Genomic DNA, 21,482 nt, shown 5'->3' with positions numbered 1-21,482 from the left:
ATCTGTGCCAAATGTCATGTTTCTATCACCAACTGTGCATTAACCATGAGCAGATGTACATTTATGCAGTTTATTGGCAGCCATATTGGAAAACATGCCGCCATATTGAAACCTAAAGTTATTTTGATCTTCTCTTATATCAAAATGATGGTGAAATCAAAGATTTACAGCCCTAGCAAAGTGATATAGTCCAAAACGTATAGGTCCAATTGCAAACTGGTGGCCATCTTGAAAAATGGTGGAATTCTGCGTGGCCCGAGGTTGATTATCAATTAGGGTCATATGAAGGTCATCTGTGCCGAATTTCATGCTTTCATCACCAACTGAACTATCACATCAATTTCCCGCCTAGCTAGGGTGCAATTGAGCTCAGAAGAAAAAATAAATAAATAAATTTACAAAACTTATTTTTTTATGTCATGATCCCTTTATACTTTTGAGTTTGTAGATCGTCTATTTTCAACTATTTTCAAATATTGAACTACGATTAGTTCAATAGCTGTTGCACACCTACTGATTATCAATTATTAACCTTTTTTCTCTCCTTTCCAGGTCAGACTATAAGCCCAGCCATCCTAGTAGTCAGGCACCTGATGTCAGCCACACAAGGACGGAGAGGGATGTGGCCAATCCGGCCAGGAGCCGGAGGAGGTCAGTTCATCAGCCTGAAGGCATGAATCTTTCACTATCTCAGTATCGGGAGGGGGTGGAAACCACACGCTCCTTCTGGGATATGAAGGTAGGCCTACTTAACTGTATAGCTATGAATTCATGTAAATTTGGGGTGCAACAGTTAATCGAACTAATCGATTATAGAAAAAAATACAGATATTCGATAATTTAATAAAATCATCGATGGTTGCTGCCCTAATGTACATGTTTTGGGAGTACATCATACAGTGATTTTAGCTCAGGTTTTGTATTTTGATTCAGGTGGGTTGATATTTAAAAAGCTCTGTGTCACAAAAGTCATCTACCACCACCACTTCCTCTGCTATGGGGTCTGGGCACACCTAAGATTCCATGCGCGGACAAAAGAAGCTGTCTTTTGCGTCATTTCCAGGTTTTTAGACAGCTGGTGGATGGAAATGAAGCTCCACCCACGCGGCAGATTGCCGCGTTGGCCGCTTGCCCCGCAGCGGCATTCTGACTGTGATCTTATTAACACACGCAACGCTTCCACTAAATCACCTGATGAATACACGTAACTGACATTGATCTGGCAGAGAACCACAATCCAGATCAGGCAGGAGTTCAGACAGGACAGTTCAGAAGTTGTATGTCGTTACATGTTCAGATGAATTGAATAATATATGAAGGACCCCAATGGAAACAAGCTTTCTTTGGTTATAAATCCTCTTAGCAGACCTTGTATTGAACTGTACGTTCCTGTGCCTTTTTTTTCTGTAAAACTCTTAATAAAGTATTCAATCGATCAAGCAAGAAAGCCAGGTAGTAATTGCTGGAAGGCTTAGTGTAATTAATGCAAAATACAATCCGGCAAGGAACAAATTGAGATGGACATTGCTCCTTCACTGTATATTTTACTATTACGTATTTATCCATAGTCCCACTGCCGGCTGACACTCTGGCATACGTAATAGTTCATGAACGATAGATGTATGCCCATATTATTGGTGACAGATTGTACATGATACTTACCGTATATTTATATCTGTTAATAGTTCATACATTATGCTAACCTGGGGCCTGTTCCACGAAACTTGGATTAACTAATCCAGGATTTAGGACAAAACCAGGCTTTTTAAATCCTGGTCTTTACAGCCTGGTTTATTCCGTTCCATTAAAGCCAAGCGAGGCTTAGAATGAGCGGATTTAGCGAGCCAGGATCATAAAGCCTGGCTGAATAGATAGCCTGGCTTTTTGTCTCTAGACCCATTCGGTGGAACACAGATTTACTGATCCTTCTTCTTCATGGAGTATTATGGCAGTTTGCATCCTTAATAGTTGCAATACTGCCCCCTTATGTATATCTTAGTATCTTTACTAATCTATTCAAGACTTACTGATACAAGGACTTAAGCTTCTAAAATAAATACTGCTGCTGTAATTAAAGAGAGAACATACTCTCAATAGTGGATAGACTGAATGATTAACTACCCCAAAAATATAGTTTACATTTTACCACTACTATTAACTTAAAACAGAATTCTTAATATTGTAAGCATAATGATATTGTCGCATTGTGATATTTGGCCATAACTCCCTCCTCTGAGGGAGCTACCTTTGGGGAAGGGGGTTGTTGTCGAGACAGGGGCCAGACTGGTGAACTGTGGGTCATGGGTTCAATAGTGGGTGAAACGTTACAATGGCAATATGTTGTAAAACAATGAGTAATGGTAATATTTAGTGGTTTTCACTTTTACAACAAAAAAATAATAATAATAATATAATATAATAATTCTTCTTAACCGTGCACTTGCACGACAGCAAACCTATTCTGGGGAACATTCACCAAAAGCAGCTGATCTACAAGCTCACAAGCTGTCATGATGTTGTGCAGCCTATATATTTTGGTTCTTTAATGCAGACCGATAAAAATAAGGCAACATAAACCCATAATAATTGAATAAGTGTGGAAAACATCATTGGTTTGTGATCAGATTGACTGCTTAATGAACAGTAAAGACATCAGGATTAGGTTAAACCTGGCTGTTAGCCTGGTCCGGAGCAGGCTAAATCCAAAGCATTAGTTTCCATGGTAACTAATGTAGCATCACTTTCATGAAACCGAATCAAGCCTCAACATATCCAGGTTAACTGGTTAAATTAATCTGGCAAGATTAACCAACCACCATGAAACCGGTTAATCGCTGATCCAGGATATATTAAACCAGGATATCTGTTAAATCCCGGCTTAATCTCTAATCCAATTTTCGTGGAACGGGCCCCTGGTCAGGGCAGATGGTCTGGACAGGCTTGATGTATTCTGTTTTTATTTGTAATTTTCATTCTTGAATCTTTTTAATAGTTGTGAACGTAGTGATTGCGAACGCAGTGATTGCGAATGCAGTGAGCACTAACTATGAGACCTAGCAGAACATGTCTGTCTGTCTGTGTGTCTGTGTGTCACGCTGTAACACCACCCACCCGCCACCAGAGGGCACAGCTGTATCACACACAAAACACACACACACACACACGCACACACACACACACACACACAGACACACACAAAACTTAACTTAAAAGAAAACTTTAAAAAAAAACACACACACACGCACGCACACATACATACACACACTACAAAAAGAGCTTAAAAAAACGTAACTTAAAAAAATCTTAAAACACTTAAAAAAAAAAAAAAAAAAAAAAGAGAACTTAAAAAAAACCTTAAAGTACGTAATTTATTCTAATTGTTGTTATTGCAATTTACGAGCTGCGTTCGCTTCCCGCGTTCGCGCGTCTTACTTGTTGTATCTATCCGTTATCTGTTCTGTGTTTCAATCCATCCCCAAAAAGCAACTACACTTTATATAGTGAGATCAAATTCATGACAATTATCAGAGCTGCATTACATTGTTAATTCTCTATCCCACGATTTTGCAACCCATTTTTTCACCCAGTGTCAATTATCTAATGCAATCCTGGGCGCTACACTTCCTCTGCCAACCTCGGGGGGCAGCGGACTGACCTCATGCTTCCTCCTATGCATGAGGAGTCCAAGCTGCTTCTTTTCATGGGGTCCTCTTAAAATCGTTTTATATAAGCATTGTGGTCCAAAAATAAACAAACTGTCTTGGCGATATTGTCGGGGAGGTGTCTCTGTATCGTTTACGATAGTTAGTCACTCATATTTGATACAGTCAGTTTCTAGCGCGAAAATGTAACCAATTCAGCAGCAGTAACATTAGCGTTTTCTCTCAGTCAGTTGATTCTTCATATCCATATGAGTGTATAACGGCCAGGATGATTTGTTTATTTTTCAAACACAGTTCTTATATGAGGCGATCTATAATCTCCCTATGGGTATTACAATGCAAATAAAAATGTACCTGGTGGACGTAGCGCCCTCTACCGATATTGACGTCAGACTTCACTTCGGTACAACTGCATGTTTTTTGTGAGGGTACCTACCCTAGGGGAGAGAACATACAAACTCCACACAGAGTTGCATTACATTGTTGACCATGAGTGACATCTAGTGTTCAAGTTGCCTCCTGAGCAGTGGTGGAAAAAGTATCAATACCGCAATGTAGAAATAGAAATAATGTACTTGAGTAAAAGCACAAAAGTATTGGCATCAAAATATACTTAAAGTACCAAAAGTAAAAAGTATACTCATTATGCAGAATGTCCCATTTCACAAGGTAGCATATGAAATGTATTCAAATCTTTTGGAAATAGCAGATCTACAAGCTCAAAACGGTCACATCGTGTTATTTTCAAATAGCCAAAGTTTAAATAATAGACCTAATTCAAATCTACAAAGTAGGCCTAGCTAGTACAGTTTTCAAATAATTGTAGTGAAGTAAAAGTACAATATTTGCCTCTGTGATGTGGTGGAGTAGAAGTAAAAGCATTTCAAAATTGGACAATACTCAAGTAAAGTAAAAGTACCTCAAAGGTGTACAGTACTTGAGTAAATATACTTACTTACTTTCCACTACTGCTCCTGAGCCAGGGTGATCCTCCAGTAATTTCTCAAAAAGTTCTCAAACATTTACAATTGTCAAGGACCCCCAAATTGACTAATTAACCCTGTGGACCCCCATTTGAAAATATATGCCAGGGACCCCCATAAGAGAAGATCTTTACGGCTCTAGCAGTGATTCTCAACCAAGGACCCCCAGTTTGACATGCATTAGTCTTGTACGGACGCCCCATTTAATGGCATTTCTATCTCTGGGTCTCTGGGACCCCCAATTTATATTGTAAAATCAATGTTAATTTAACTCTGAGAGTGCACAAATGGAACCAAAAGGGTCCATTTGGTTCCATCTGTACACTCTCTGAGTTACAGACCCATAAGGGTCCATTTGGTTCCAAACTATGATTTAGCTGGGGACCCCCTGGAAGTCCCTCAAGGACCCCTGGGGGTCCCCGGACCCCACTTTAAAAAAACACTGGTCTACACCCCCTGAACTAAAGTAACCACAATCAATCAAGCTGAACTACACATACAGCTTTTTTTGTTTGAAAAAACAATCCAGTTAGTTCACTCTACGGAGAAGACTCAATTAATTGAGTATTCATAGATCATGAATAGGAACTCAAATCTATATTCGGTGTGGTTAATTCAAAATAATAACAAGGACACTTAACGGTCAACAAATATTATTTTCAATGCAAAAAAGTTAAATTCAGCATGAGGAAAAAATAGTTTAAAAATGATATACATAATAATGATTATTAAAATATCAGAATAGCTATTTTGAGCTATTTCAGATAGGGTTTATTTAATTCTATCTTCTTGTAATTCTTCTTCTGGATCTTTTGTTAAATACCTTAAAACATCATCCACAAGTGTAAAAGGTTTAATTAGTGGAACTATTGTCCATTCCGAATAGAGTCTTTGGCCATTGGGAGCGTGTGCCTGTTGGGAGTGGGCTGGTATGGTAATATTGCTTGCAACGGTCTCAAGAAGCGCTTACCCGATCGACTTCACAGCCAACATAGCACTCCTTTGGATCCTCGGCAAGTGTGAAGTCGATTGGATGTATAGTTCAGACATATAGACATACATGATTCTGTATATATATATTGTTTTGAATATGTTCACTATATCAGACTGATGATTGGAAGGTCAAGCCAAGGGGCGCCCAAAATAGAATGTGGCATGCAGTCTAGGATTAACAAGAACCTGAGAAGTCTACTAAGGAAGACTTCGTGGACACAGTGTCACAGTTATTACATAATGGCCTAATCGAAATTATTTGAGATAATCGCAAATATTTATGCATAATCGGCATATTCGTCCGAATTAAAAAAGAATAGCAGATGTACAAGCTTACAATGCGTCACTTGTAGATCATCTATTTCCGTTATTTTTACATTTTTAAAAGTATACAATTATAATGATTAAATATGTCCATTTTTGAGTACGACGCCTTAAAGGCAATCTGAAATTTCATTTTGATTCATATCAAAGTTCCAATGTTCAATGCCAAAAACACAATTAAATCGTTGATCGCAATTATTTGTGTGACAATTAATCGCCAAGTTAAATTTGTAATGGTGACAGCCCCACAGTAACCCACAGCATCCAAGACACGGGTAGCTGCTGCTAGAAATGTACTTGGCAAAGCCTCCTTTTAGAGAGACGTATGAAGTATGAAATCAAATCAAAATATATTTTACAAATACAAATAATTATGGCTCTGTCCTGATTCCATACCTGTGGTTGTTTGCAGACTTGTTTGACATAGTGCTGCAGTAATTGTTTAGGTGTTATTGCTGCTGCCATACTACTATAGAGTGACACTGCTGTCACTCTATTGTTTTTGATTTGTTTTTCCGTCTCCACTGGCACCTCCCCCTCCTTATTCTTTTCCAAAAGAAATTAGTAAAAATATATGAAACTAGAAAAAGTGCCCCTCGGGGCACAGGTCTCCACCAGGGCAGGTCAGGCTGTGGCCTCCTGGTGGCGCTATAATAGACCAATGTGAAAAGGGAGGCATTTTGTTCCAAAAATGTGTTTTGCCAAAATCAACCTGTTGGTGGTGCTATAACAGGCCAATGTGAAAAGGGTGGGATATATTCCTCAGCCTAGTAAGAAAATGTGTGAAAGAGTTCACGTAAATTGCATGCTGCGTTCATGATTTGAGGCTTTTGTTGAAAACGGGGCAAACTGTGAAAGCCAATTATAGCCAATTAGGATGAAATATCGGACACATCCGACTTGAGCACATGACCATAGAGATACTGTATAACGATTTGTGAGATTTTTGGACAGAATCTGGAGGAGTAATATCTAAAAATGTGTTTTACAAAAGTCGGCCTCCTGGTGGCGCTATAAAGGCAGATGCGGAAAATGCAGGTCAAAGGTTTGTCCTTGGCCTCTAGGGAGTGTGCATGCAACGTTTCACGCAGATCGGTGCAGTTTTAGGTAAAAAATGTGAAAAGCTGGCTCATGGTGGCGCTATAACAGGCCGTTCTGGAAAATGTGGGGCAGAGGTTCATCGTTGGCATCCAGGGAGTTTGTGTGCAAAGTTTGGCATCGACCGGGTTAAAATGGAGTTTGAATTTACAATGGGTTTGTATAGGAAGGGGGCGGGGCAGCTCAAATGAATATCAAATATCTATATATTGAAGCAAGCAACTTAAAAACTGTCTGGGGTGTTCACATAAGCCCGAGTAGACGATAAAAATGACCAAAAGTGAAATATACCTTTTAAGATCTGTGTCATTATTTCAATAATTCAATAATAGCAGATCTATTGGGTGTTCCTCCTTGCACACCAAGAAGTTCACTCCACTCGTAAGCCCTTGGGAGTTGGGAGTATCCTAAGCCAGCAGGATAGACGGATAGATGGAGGGTCTAGTAGTTGAAGCAAGACGAAGAAGCTTCAACAATGAGATGAAACCCACAGAGAACTGTCTGAAGGGCAGAGGTGTTGTTTGGCTAGCGAACGGCATGCATCTGATGGCGTCCTATTTCTGGTACACGCTGTGGGATTTACTCTGCTACCGGACGCGACACAGAGCATCCGTTCCTCCCGACGCCCAGGTAGAAAAGGATTGTTTATGACTTGTTGGATAATACTGAGAGGTCTGTGTTCCCGGCTGTAAGTGGGATGTGCTGACACTGGCAGTGTGGTTTATGGGAAACCCTTATTTGAGCATGATTTATACCAAGCATAGTAATGCAAGGGGTAAAACGTTTCACATTAAAAATCTGTTATTTTCAACGAGCAACTTCAAAAATTTACATACATTCGTATGTGTCAAAAACCTACATTTTGATTTAACCACTCAAGCCACTCAATAGCAGATCTACAAGCTCATAGAGCGGCACGAAGTGACACACTATGAGCTTGCAGATTTGCTATTTTTGAAAAATGGTGACAATGTGTGCAGATCTTTGAAAAAAGATATAATATTCTTTATTATTATATATATATATATATATATATATATATATATATATATATTGTTTTTTGTTTTTTTAAGCAAAAACTTTCACTAATATTTTGAGATGGGGTCCGTGGCCAAATACATACCATTTTGGGGATCCTTGAGAGACACTGATATAGCAACATACGTTTCTTAGAAAACTGTTAGGTGAAAGGTGACATTTGTAGAATCAACCTCAGGTCTTAATGGGTTTAGTCACAATGTACAATAGACTTAGGCAGATATACATTTTTAATGTATAATTTATTATCCTCTTGTATGCCAACTTTAGTCTCACAAAGAAAGTTGTAGGCTACAATAGGAGTTAATTTAGAACATCGACAGTGGGTGCTGGGTTAAGTACAGATACAGAACATGATTTTAAGATAGATACACAGAGTCTTTCAGTCTTTTAGCCTTCTTTGTTCATCAAACATCAAACAACGTTTGATGTTTCTTTTCAGTTCAATTGAAAAACCACCTGTTCATTCATTCCACATAGAGACTCGTCACCTGCTAACCCAAATGTCACTCCGGGAGTATGCACAGGTGCAACTCATCCCTTGTGAGGAGTTAAATTACACTGTTATATTAGACGGTGTTAATAGACAGTGTTATTACGTCATTATGTCATTGTTTTTGAAATATCATTAATATCACATATTTTGAAAACATAATAAATGTAAGTGAACGTCAGTTAAACAATAGGCTAATTACTAGGCCTATACTATTATACTACATAATTATGCTCGTTATTGACGCAAATCACAATCCCATAAGAAAATGCCTCTGCTGTAGTGTAGAGGCCTCTAAGCCAATCAAAACAGTTGGAAGGAACGACCCACATGAGTGTCTGACTCTGTGATATTTGCAGCCGTAATCTAATAGTACCAGGGGCTATTTCTTTACCTCACAATCCAAATGTCTACACACTGACAGACAGATATAGAATGCTTATCAACCCTCTTAAATGTTCAGTATTAAATCTTACTCTTCTCAACATTAATGCTGCTGTGAAGTTTATGTGACGTTTTATTTTTATGGTTTGTTCTCAACCACTTAAGACATGAGCAATGAAGCAGCGACAGAGGGTGTCTGAGTGTGTGTCTCCCATGCAGATAGATAGATACCCATTACTGGCACCTGTCACTCTTATGTCATATAAGAGCTGCCTGTCCTTTGGCTGTAAGCGATGATGAGATAGTTGTGTGTGCGTGTCCGTGTCAGTGCATGTTTGTGTGTGTGTGTGTGTGTGTGTGGGGGGGGGGGGGGGGGGGGGGGACTCTGAATTAACAGATAAGCCATGGAGCTCGTGTAAATGTCTGGGTGTTCCTCCTTGCACACCAAGAAGTTCAAGAACACCTCCTAATCAGCGTGTTCTGACATCTCCACTCCACTCGTAAGCCCTTGGGAGTTGTAAGCCAGCAGGAATAGACGGATAGATGGAGGGTCTAGTAGTAGAAGCAAGACGAAGAAGCTTCAACAATGAGATGAAACCCACAGAGAACTGTCTGAAGGGCAGAGGTGTTGTTTGGCTAGCGAACGGAATGCATCTGATGGCGTCCTATTTCTGGTACACGCTGTGGGATTTACTCTGCTACCGGACGCGACACAGAGCATCCGTTCCTCCCGACGCCCAGGTAGAAAAGGATTGTTGTATTATGACTTGTTGGATAATACTGAGAGGTCTGTGTTCCCGGCTGTAAGTGGGATGTGCTGACACTGGCAGTGTGGTTAATGTGAACCCCTTATTTGAGCATGATTTATACCAAGCATAGTAATGCAAGGGGTAAAACGTTTCACATTTAAAATCTTTTATTTTCAACGAGCAACTTCAAAAATGTACATACATTTTTCTTTGTGACTCACTGCACCCTTCGCTTTTTGGGGTATGTGTCAAAAACCTACATTTTGATTTAACCACTCAAGCCCTACTTTATACTTTTTTTTGTCTATTTTCACTTTTTTATTGTTTTTTATTTTAGTGAATTTTTGAAATTTGTTGAATTTTGTTTGACAAACTATGGAAGCCATAAAGTGCTTATTATTATTTGAAAGTGCTTGTGCATTTTTGGTTTGCCTTCATCTTGCACGGTGTTCTGACTAGCATGTTTTGCCTGTGTACATTCTTTGAGTCTCTAATGGTCCAGCTAAAATATCATCTCGTATATGTTTCCAGTACATCTGTGGTAGTATAATGTTATACTTGTCAACAGTATTGGAGATCTGGAAGCTACTATAACCACACACTGCTTTTATATTTTTAGACGGGAAGTCTATATATAGGCTACATTTGAAGTCCTGCAGTTTATGCTAGTTTCCATGTTTCCATTTTCCATGTTTCCATGTTTCAAAATCCGGTGTGATAATTTGTAAAAACTCACCCTTTATAGTTTCATGTCAGACTGTCAGTATAGATGTTGTGGTCTAATAATGTGTTACAGTACAGTATTTTACATAAACTGGTATTGTTAGTTCTTCAGGATTGTATTTTATATGAGACTGATAAATCCACCCTGTCTGGTTGAAAACTAGACTGTTTGTGATGTGAGATCTTGACAAACTATTTGGACTCTATTCAGAGGGGAAGAGAGCAGCTGATGAGGCAATATGGCAGGGCCATATCACAGCTTGTGGATCAGATATATTAGCTTTTTAAAAAATATATATATATTTCTGAAAGTAGAAGATCGTGCTTGATGATTAAGCTATATATCACCAACATTTACACACATATTTGTGTGTACTGTAGTGTAGTAGCATCAGCTTCAGTTATACCATCTGTTTCACTGTATATAAGAGTGGCACTTAACACCTGATTCAACAGTGGAGACATCAGGGCAGAGATTTATGATTGCTGACAGGGTAGTAAATGCAGTACAGAGTGAAAAAACGTCAGTGCACAGGATGCAGAAATTGTTAATTTATCCGGCAGTATATTAAATTCACCTCTGGATTGTTGACCACACAGGCCAAGTGGTCTTCAGAGGTCCAATAGAGCGTCGCAGTCCCGCCCCCTACCATGGCCCAGGAAATGATTCTCCGTTCATTTTCCTCATAGACATTTCAGAAAGTATTTATTTAAAGACGTTTACGCCGCGGACAAAGCCAACTCGAGTCGTGACAAATCATGACAACAAACACAATTTTTTGGGCCGAACAAATAATTAGAAAGAAGAAAAAAACGGCAGGTTACAACACTTTTTTTGTTGTTTTTCTTCTTTGTAATTATTTGTTTGGTCCAAAATATTGTTTGTGTTGTCATGAGTTGTCACGACTCTCGAGTTGGCTTTGTCCGCGGCGTAACCGTCTTTAAATAAATACTTTAAGAAATGTCTATGGGAAAAATGCATTGGGATTCATTTCCTGGGCCATGGTAGGGGGCGGGACTGCGACGCTCTATAATGCCTATTTGTTTGGAATGGAACACTTGCATTTAATTCAGCAGTTTCTATGCATGCACCTCTTCTCAGTTAGAACATTAAGCAGCAAGGTCACTATATTCTTGGTTAGAGCACAATCCTCATGACACGCATAAAAAAAAGTTGCACAATAACCGCTTGACCTCTGTGGACGCCTCTGTTGTTCGTGAGGCCCTTTGTTTTCCACGTGGTCATAGAAGGTGTCACATAGTGACTGCTTGGGTATGAAAGCTTGGAAATCGCCCAGAATCCATCAGCAGGTTGCAAGGACATTGTGCCCTATGTCAAATGTGCATTGTTACAGCATCGAGTTTCAGGATACAGTGCAGGGGGAAAACCCATGGCAACTGCTGTGAAAGGGTTCCAACCTTCGTTAATTAGTAATCAATCTAATGCCATGCAGCCTCAGAAATACCTCATCTGAGATAAGAACATTTTATTCCGTGCCATGTCATGTCCTTGTCTCTACATATAAAATAGCATTGTTTATTCATATACCTTACTACTGGGTTATTAAGCACAATGCACATTAAACTAGAAAAAGTGCCCTTCTGGGCACAGGTCTCCACCAGGAGGATAGGAGTGTGTGTGATGTTTGGCAAAATGTTTAGGAGTAATATAAACATGTTTTTTTGTTTGTTTGTTTTTTACAACAATTTTCTTCATTTTGTTGAGGAAATGCAGAGCCAGATCACTCATAGAATCTCTGAGGATAGAATTGTGGATGAGCAGGACATGTGCAGCATTTTGAACGAAATGGGCCACTCCTGAAAACTTTAGAAGGCAATGTTAGCCAATCAGTGTAGAATCTGATAAATCCAACAGACTCGTCTTGATCACATGACTACAGAGATCATGTGTACCGATTTGCGTGAGATTTGGATGAAATCTGTGCGACTAACATAAGCAATGTGTTTAGCAGAAATCGGCCTCATAACCGGCAGATGTGGAGGGATGCAGGGACAATGTTTTTCCATGGCCTCTAGGGAGTGCGCATACATAAGTTGTATACAGATTGATGAAGTTATAGCTAAAAACAGGAATTGGCCTGTTATAGCACCACCATGAGGCTGATTTGGAAAAGAATGAGTGGCATGTCGTCCTCGGCCTAGTGGAAATGTGTGTGTATAATTTCACGGAAATTGCACAGTGTTTGGGATTTGTGGCATTTTGTTCGAAACGGTGAACTGTCATGTGAGCTTTGGAAGCCAATATTAGCCAATCAGGATGGAAATTGTGCAGATCTGTGTTGATCACATGACTATGGAGATAGTGTATACCGAATTGTGTGATGTATGGATAAAATGTGTACGAGTAATCTACAGAAATGTGTTTTGCCTAAATCGGCCTCATGGTGCTATAACAGTAGCCTGGCGCGGCCAGACTCATAGCGAGGGTTCACTGATGTTTCCTCCCCGCATATGGAAGAATCTTCAGTGAATCCCCGCTATGAGGCTGGCCAAGCCAGGCTACTATAACAGGCCGTTGAGGAATATTTGGGGCAGAGGTTCATCGTTGGCATCCATGGAGTAACAATGTGTACAAGCCCTCCTCCCTGGCCTACTGTGTGTGCGTGTGTGTGTGCGCGTGCGTGCTTGTGTGCGTGCGTGTGACCCTTGGTGGTCAACAAACGCTATTTCCGTACTCGGCAGGCAAAAATAGGCCTATCTCACAGCCCGCTTTCCACGCCCACTTCCGGTAGATAGTGGTGTCATTTAACATTAGCATTTACATGTTTTTTTCTCTGGAGAATATAAGTACATTTTCTAATGTAAAAATGTGACAGACCAATATTATTATGAAGCAAACAAGATGGTAAATCAGCTCGAACAGATAGAACAAACCTTACCTTGAGAAAACAAAAGTTGTAGACTTCTTAAATAACCTCTGTTAACATGTAGTGTCTATATGGAGTGACGTCACGCTATCACCACTAGCCCCGAAAGGGGGCGTAAAAAGGGGGCGGGGAAATTCTGTGAGATAGGCTTATTAACAGTCCATCCACAGTATATAGCATATATACACAACATTATATGTGGCATATATATATATATATATATATATATATATATACAGCATTGTATGTACAGTACAGCAGTGGTTTTCAACCCTTTTCATATCAAGGCCCATTAGTTATTTGGCATTTCAGCCACGGACCACCATTTGATGAGATTTAGCCTCTCAGACTCAAAACTTATTTTGTTATTGTTGGATAGACTGTTTGGTCACAATTCCATTCTGTACATTGATGTGGTACCATTAGGTTTCATTTTGCACTCTCAAGAGATAAAGATCTGTACGAGTCCATTTGGTTACCAACTCTCCCACCTGGAACCCCCGTCAAGGACCACATGGTGGTCCCCGGACCACTGGTTGAAAACCACTGGTGTACAGTATACGGCCTATATATATATATAAATACAGTGTTGTTATAAATATCGATAGTAAGTAAGTAAGTCGCCTTGGGATCCAACGAGCCATATGTCATCTCCTGTTTCCTTAGCGTGTAACAACTTGAGGTTCAAGTACGCCCCCCTGGTTATGTTGACGCGGGGACCCAACCCTTGATGCCAAGTGCCAAGCAGGGAGGCTTTGGGGTCCCATTTTCATATAGTCTTTGGTATGACCCGGCCGTGGAATCAAACCCTGACCGCTCAATCTCAGGGTGGACACTCTAACCACAAGGCCACTAAACTGGTGAGCGAAATGAAGGTCAACTATATTCAACTATGTTGAATATATGTTGTATGTGATTCTGTATTGTTGTTCAATAATGTCCCTGAATGTCTATACCGATAAAAAATGGACCAAAACATGTTAATGTGCCATTCAATGGTATCTATCTACTGGCTACACAACAGGATGACAGTATTAACATCATGGGACATTAGGTTCTCCATCCGAATGTCATGACATTTAACTCAATTAGTTATCTCAACACAGTTGTTTGCATGTTCAGCAGTAATGCGATTCTGGAATATGTCCATGAGAGACATTCAATAGCTTGGTGAACTAAAGGACATAAGTATGATTACGGTATGTGCATGATTGTATTGTAAATACAACCCCTCCCATAATGACTCACTGTACATGTTCCCGCTTATTACATGGCTACTTGGTACTTACAGTGGTGTGAAGTACTCTGGTGTGAAGTAACTAAGTACATTTAATTTTGAGGTATTTGTACTTTACTTGAGTACTTCCAATTTACAATATTTTACTTCTACTGCACTACATTTATTTAAAAGCTTGAGTTACTAGTTACTTTGTAGATTTTGATTATTATTATAAAATAACCACTTCCTATATACATTTCGGCCATTTGAAAATAGACGATCTACAAGCTCGGCATTGTGAGCTTGTAGCCCTAAAGGGAGAGGTCGTGTGCACGCATCCGCCTGGGTGGCGGCAGACTGCTGGGCGAGTGCTGGCACTTTGCCATTGGTGGTCAGATCAACATATGGAATGAATTCTGTACTGGCCATATATGGAGCGTGTCTTGAGTGTACAGGGTTTGATGAGGTCAGATCAACATATGGAATGAATTCTGTACTGGCCATATATGGAGCGTGTCTTGAGTGTATACAGGGTTTGATGAGGTCAGACCAACATGTGGAATTAATTCTGTACTGGCCATATATGGAGCGTGTCTTGAGTGTACAGGGTTTGATGAGGTCAGACCAACATATGGAATGTCAGAACAGGTCAGCTCCATATATGGAGATCTAAGGGTGGCAGCTGGGGAAGTGTCTTGAGTGTACAGGGTTGCGTGCGTGACGGCTATATATGGTGGCATGACGGAGTCACTGACAGGTTTTGCAGGTTTTCATAGTAATCTGCGACCTACGGTCACAATAAATGGCTATAAATGAGTCCGGGTGCCTGCGTTCCCACCATGGGATTGCAGAAAGTCTTATGCAATCGTATTTGTAGTGTAGGATACTCGTTGCTGCGCTATTTCTGTTTTGTTTCTGTTGAGCTGTTCATTTTCCGTCGCCGATGAGGATCGGTGCATGTGAAAGTAAAGCGTGCACATTCAAATGAGCTCTTCATGGGTCTAAATATTCACACAGCACTGAAGTATAAATATATTTACATAAACATAGGCAAGATGAAGCCTCATCACTCTATCCTGTTTCCATTCCTCTCTTGGCATTTTAGATGATTTCTTCACATGGTGAAGAGCTTAATTAGCGTGCGTGCGTGCGTGCGTGCACTGTTGGGTCAGCTACATGTAGCTTAACATGTAGCTTAACAACACTGCAGATAACAATGCATCATATAGCTAATATGCCTATCAATTAAAGGACCACTTCACCACTTTTCAACTTCTCTTCCTATAATTGGTCCTAACTAATGTTCATGATAAAATACCACCATTTTTTCCTACTCAGTCTGTGTCTCATCGGAAGGCTGTGGGCGGTTCAGAAACCCGTCCACCAGTGACATCATCGATGGTGAATCTAAGCTAATAGAAACGGCAGGCTTTCTTTTCCTGAAAAGTTGCAATGCAAAAGTTGAAGCCATCGTTCTTACGATAATACAAATCTAAATATATTTTAAAACAAATCTTGTTTAAAAAAAAATCTGCCTAATGATGATGTCACTGGTGGACGGGTGTCCGAACTGCCCAAAGCCCTCCTATGAGACACAGACTGAGTAGGAAAAAATTATGGTGTTTTATCATGAACATTAGTGACGACCAATTATATGAAGAGATGTTGAAAAGTGGTGAAGTGGTCCTTTAACTTCAATAGACCTATTGCTTACTACACTATACGTGCAGGTATTCAAGCCTCAATTCTTACTGGGAAAAAAAACATACATGACTATTTTCATGTATTTGATGTATTACAATTGACCATGTGTTGTTCCTGTTTACTGTAAATCGCTCTGGATTAAGAGTGTCTGCTAAATGCCTAAATTGTAAATTGTATATAATATTGAACATCCACAATGGCTGACACCAAGAGCAGGTCATGGCGACCTGCTCTTGGTGTCTATGTCTTGCTCATTGCTAGATGCTATTACATTACACACTTGACAGTGCCAAATAATTCTCTATTTGAATGACGAACGAAGAGCACCATCTGCTGTTTAAAAGAAAGAAAGAAAGAAGGAAAGAAAGAAAGAAAGAAAGAGCCCCCACCCCCAATACAAATTGACCGTTACAATAATCTTAATACCAATAGAGAAAATACATCATAAATAAATACTGAAACCAGATAAGTTTATGCATTGACTATGTGTACTACCGGTATGTAAACTCTTAATTTCCATTTCCAGCCATTGAGGTGCAAAAAAATAAAAATCTGGGGACCCCCCCCGAGGGGTTACGAGTCCGACCCCCAGGCTGAGAACCCCTGAGTAATCAACCAGGCGCAAGGTGGCACTCTATGACTTGCAGTTCACATCCAGCATTTCCAAATGTTCAATACAATATTTGTATGCCTGTGTAATGACTAGAGAATGACTAGAATGACTAGAGTAATATATTGCATGTTTGAAATTTGATCCTCTCTCTCTCTCTCTCTCTCTCTCACACACACACACACACACACACACACACACACACACACACACACACACACACACACACACACACACACACACACACCCTCTCACTCTCTCTCTTTCTCTCTCCCCCTATGTTGATTCTGTACGACATGCCTGAGATGTCAGCTGGTATTGCGTTTCATTGCCACCATGCACGTTTATGTCCCTTGGTTTCCAGGAGAAAGCACAGCCAGAGTCGGCAGGCTGAATGCTGGTGGGGGGTATATGGGGAGAGCGTAGTGACTCGTTCGGTAGGATTTTGGCTTATTTGGGCGCCATCTTCTTGCCTACATCTAGGCCAGGGGTTCTCAACCCGTGGGTCGCGACCCCTCGGGGGGTCGCCAAATTATTTTGGGGGGTCCCCAAAATATTTTCAAAAAATAAAATAAAAATAAAATAAATTAAAATTTTATTTTCACGATTTTTCAAAAATAGCAGACCTACAAGTTCATAGCGCGCCACTCGGTGGCGCGCTATGAGCTTGTAGATCTGCTATTTTTCAATAGCTAAATTATAATGATGCTTAAAACACCAAAAGGGGTTCCCGCCCAAAATGGTTTAAGGTTATTGTAGCAGTCAATTTATATTGGGGGTCGGGAGGGGGCGGGGCGGGGGTCCCGAGACATTGCCAAAGCATTTCCGGGGGTCCCCGGCCAAAAACGTTGAGAACCCCTGATCTAGGCTAGTATAGGATGCTAGGCTACTTGGCTGCCAGTCTGTAGTTTGTAAGTTTGCTTGTCAGTGACGCTGGTGTGTAAACTGTCACTGCAGTACACCATATTCTTCCATCTCTCTACTATCTTTGACTTGTCACAACTCTTCTACTCTATGGCTCTGGATCGACGCTGGTATTATTATTATTATTCGCCGTTAGAAAATGTCCGGGTGTTCTGATCTGATAGCCGCCTCCCCTCCCCTCACGTCAAATCAGTTCTCAATGTTTACATCTTACTTGACGGGAGGACATTGTGGACATATCCTTATGGAACCAGGGAGAAGGGGAAAAGGGTGCAGTGGTGTATAGTAACATTTAGTACATTTACTTAAGTACTGTACTCAAGTACAATTTTGAGGTATTTGTAAGGCCTCACTCAGACCTTTACTGCATGTTGTGTGTTGTGTAGTGTCATGGCCGTGTAGTGTCATGGCCGCCCCAATGCATTTCCAATGGGAGTCACATGGTTTGACACAACATTTGTGTTGTATGAGGGGGAGGGGCGCAGTCGAAACACAGCCGAAAGCCATACAACAGCTTGTAGTCCAAAATGTGGACTACAAACCATGTGACTTCCATTGGAAATGCATTGGGGCGGCCATGACACTACACGGCCATGACACTACACAACACGCAACATGCAGTAAAGGTCTGAGTGAGGCCTAAGAGTAGTTCCAATTTACCGTACAATACCTTTACTTCTACTTCACCACATCTCGTATGCAAAATATTGTACTTTTACTCCACTACATTTATTTTAAAACTTTAGTTACTAGTTAGTTACTTTGTAGATGTTCATTATTATTACAAAACATACATTATTCACTTCAGCCCTACATGCATTTCGGCCATTTGAAAATAGCCGGTCTGCAGTTGAAAACTTGAACTTTCTTTTCTTTTACCTTTGGTACTTTTGATGACACTATACTTTTGTACTTTTACTGAATTCTGGACTTTTACAGAGTATACATCTACATTGCAGTATTGATACTTTGACTTGAGTAAAATATTTGAGTACTTTGTGCACTGGCAGCCTGGAACAGCCCCATGTAACCACAGCAATATGCACACCACTCTGGTGCTTCATTACATAACAGGACACTGTGTTCTGGGTAAGGCGGTGGGGGGGAGGGAGGGGTCGAGGAGGGTAGCGCTCCATTTTTAACAGTCAATCTTGTCCGGCTGCCAAACAAACCCAATACCACACAGGTCACACCACTCTATAGCTCAGGGGTTCCCAACATTTGGAAGTCTCGCCATGTCCACCCATTTGTGGGTCACGTCACGGACACATTTTTTGGGGTCCCTTAATTCATTTTTTGTTTCGTACATTTTGTTTTTAATTATTTTCAAAAGGCATTCCCCAAAAAGCTAAAGTTTTCATGAATGAATACCAAATTAAATGTTTTATCTATAAGTCAATAAATAAAACTAAAATCTAAGAAATTCCATATTATTACTAGAAAACAAATGTTTAAAAAGTAGTGAAAATAGCCGATCTACAAGCTCACAACGCGGCGCAAAGCGACACGTTTTGAGCTTGTAGATCTGCTATTTTCACTGAGTTGGGTCCCGGGCGAATGTATTCATTTCTCTTTTGGGTCACAGGGCTATAAAGGTTGGGAACCACTGCTCTAGCTGATATACCGTGACAAGCACAGACATTTATTTTGGTCAAGATAATGTGTTGTTCAAAAATGACATTTTATAAGTGTGTGCAAAACTGTGCATGTGTTGCCATTATATTGGATTTTTTTGTTGTATCTTGATAGCATTGCAAGCATTAATAGCCAAAACATTAGTCCATTCTCTTCACATATTGTATGGTTACTAAGAGAAGAGAAAAGGTTTGATAACTTTATTTGGGTGACAAATCATTTTCCTTCAGCTTTCTGTTTTAAAACTCTGTGAAATAAGTCACTACAGTATTCCAATCAGGTCAATCAGGACACAAACACGCGCACGCATGCACGCACACACACACACACACACACACACACACACACACACACACACACACACACACACACACACACACACACACACACACACACACACACACACACACACACACACACACACACACACACACACACAATGAAGTTACTGCATCGACATGATCACCTCCTTGGCCATCTTAGTGTTCATGTGTGCGGACTTGTTTCAGTGTTTCTCGACATCCCGATAATTCTGATGTCACATTACAGTAAACGACATTTCAATCATGCACTAAAAGAGAGACCGGGAAACGATTCCTCGGGCTGCATGCCACCTGCATGCACTGAAGCCGTGCGTGGGTTCACGACACACAGCTTGGCCGCGAAGGTGAGGGTGGGTGGGCAGACGCTTTAGGCCGGCATAGCACCGCCGCTCGAGTTGCACTGGGACGTGTCTGATATTAACATGATCTTTTGGTTTGTGTAATGAGCCGGCCACCACTGAGGCCTGTTTATATCTGGAGTTTAATGACCTCAAACACATGCAGCCCTAATAAGCTACCAGGCATTGTAGGGATTATTTGATGATGCAGCACATATCTTTCATTGGATATGAACTGTTATGGTGCGTCACATTTAGGCTCGTATTTCCATTCATTATGAAGTCAGAGTAGCATACCTGCAGCCTGAATGGGAAAAAAAAGATATTGTATTTCACGCAACTCAAGATGAGGTGAATGACCCACATTGTTAGAATTGCCCACGCTGTCATCTCTTGGCAGACGTTGGCACCCCAGGACAGGTGTGAGTGTGTCTCCCTCGCTCTCCGCTATGTGTGAATGATTCCCATCTGTTACTGCCATGTCGGGGTCACCTGCCCTTTCCCCTCTCGGCGGCCTCGCGCAAATGAACTTTCAAGTCAATTCTAGTCCAGCATGTCACCTCCCAATTCATCAACGACTTCAAATACTGAAAGTCAGGCATTGTGCCTTAATTCTTGTCCAAATTGGAGAAGAGAGCAGTATCAAAGCTGGTGGCGTGACTCGTCGAGTAACCTGAGCTTGGTTGCCCATGCCATCCTCCTACTATGAACCCCCATCCTTCTCTGGTTCCTGGCTGTGCCCGTGAGCCCAGCCATGGCCCTCCAGCGACTGTCACTGTAGTGAGGTGAGTGCTGGACTATTTTAAGTGAGGTCTTCGTAGGCCGTGGCCCTTTGTCAGCAACGTGTCTCATGGTTGCCTTTGACAAAGCTGCATGCCTCATCAGCGTCACTCACCCCCTTCATCTACAAAGACAGCATGAGTTGGCACAGTCCCGCAAGCTTATCTCAAGTGTCCCTTTTGTCCAGCCCAAGTGCTGTACTTGATAACATGACATTCCTTTAATGCCCGCGGATTTGCGGAAAGATCTATTGTTTTCCCAAACATTTCCACAAGTGTCCCCATGGCTATTCTGTAATTTTTGAGTGGTGTAAACCACTCCTACAACTGGCTTTGTTAGTCTGTCTGTGCAAAAGAAATGAGCATGGTTGATGCTGATTGGTTGATGCTGATTTCATTACGTCAGACATTACGTCAGAACACAGCTGATCAGGCTATATAATACCTTACACCACTCAGTTCACACGGGTGTGATTTTTAAGAAATGTTTGATATCTTAGGAGTTGATTTGAAGCCCATACTGTATGTCAACCCATACACCTAAATCAGTCATATTGTGATAGATTTATAGGGTACATGCGGTACGTGCTCATATTACAAGTCCTAAGTTAAACT

Source organism: Electrona antarctica (assembly GCF_951216825.1).
Source record: "Electrona antarctica genome assembly, chromosome: 19".
Lineage (NCBI taxonomy): Eukaryota > Metazoa > Chordata > Actinopteri > Myctophiformes > Myctophidae > Electrona > Electrona antarctica.
The sequence above is the reverse complement of the archived record's forward strand: the minus strand, read 5'-3'. Positions refer to the sequence as shown.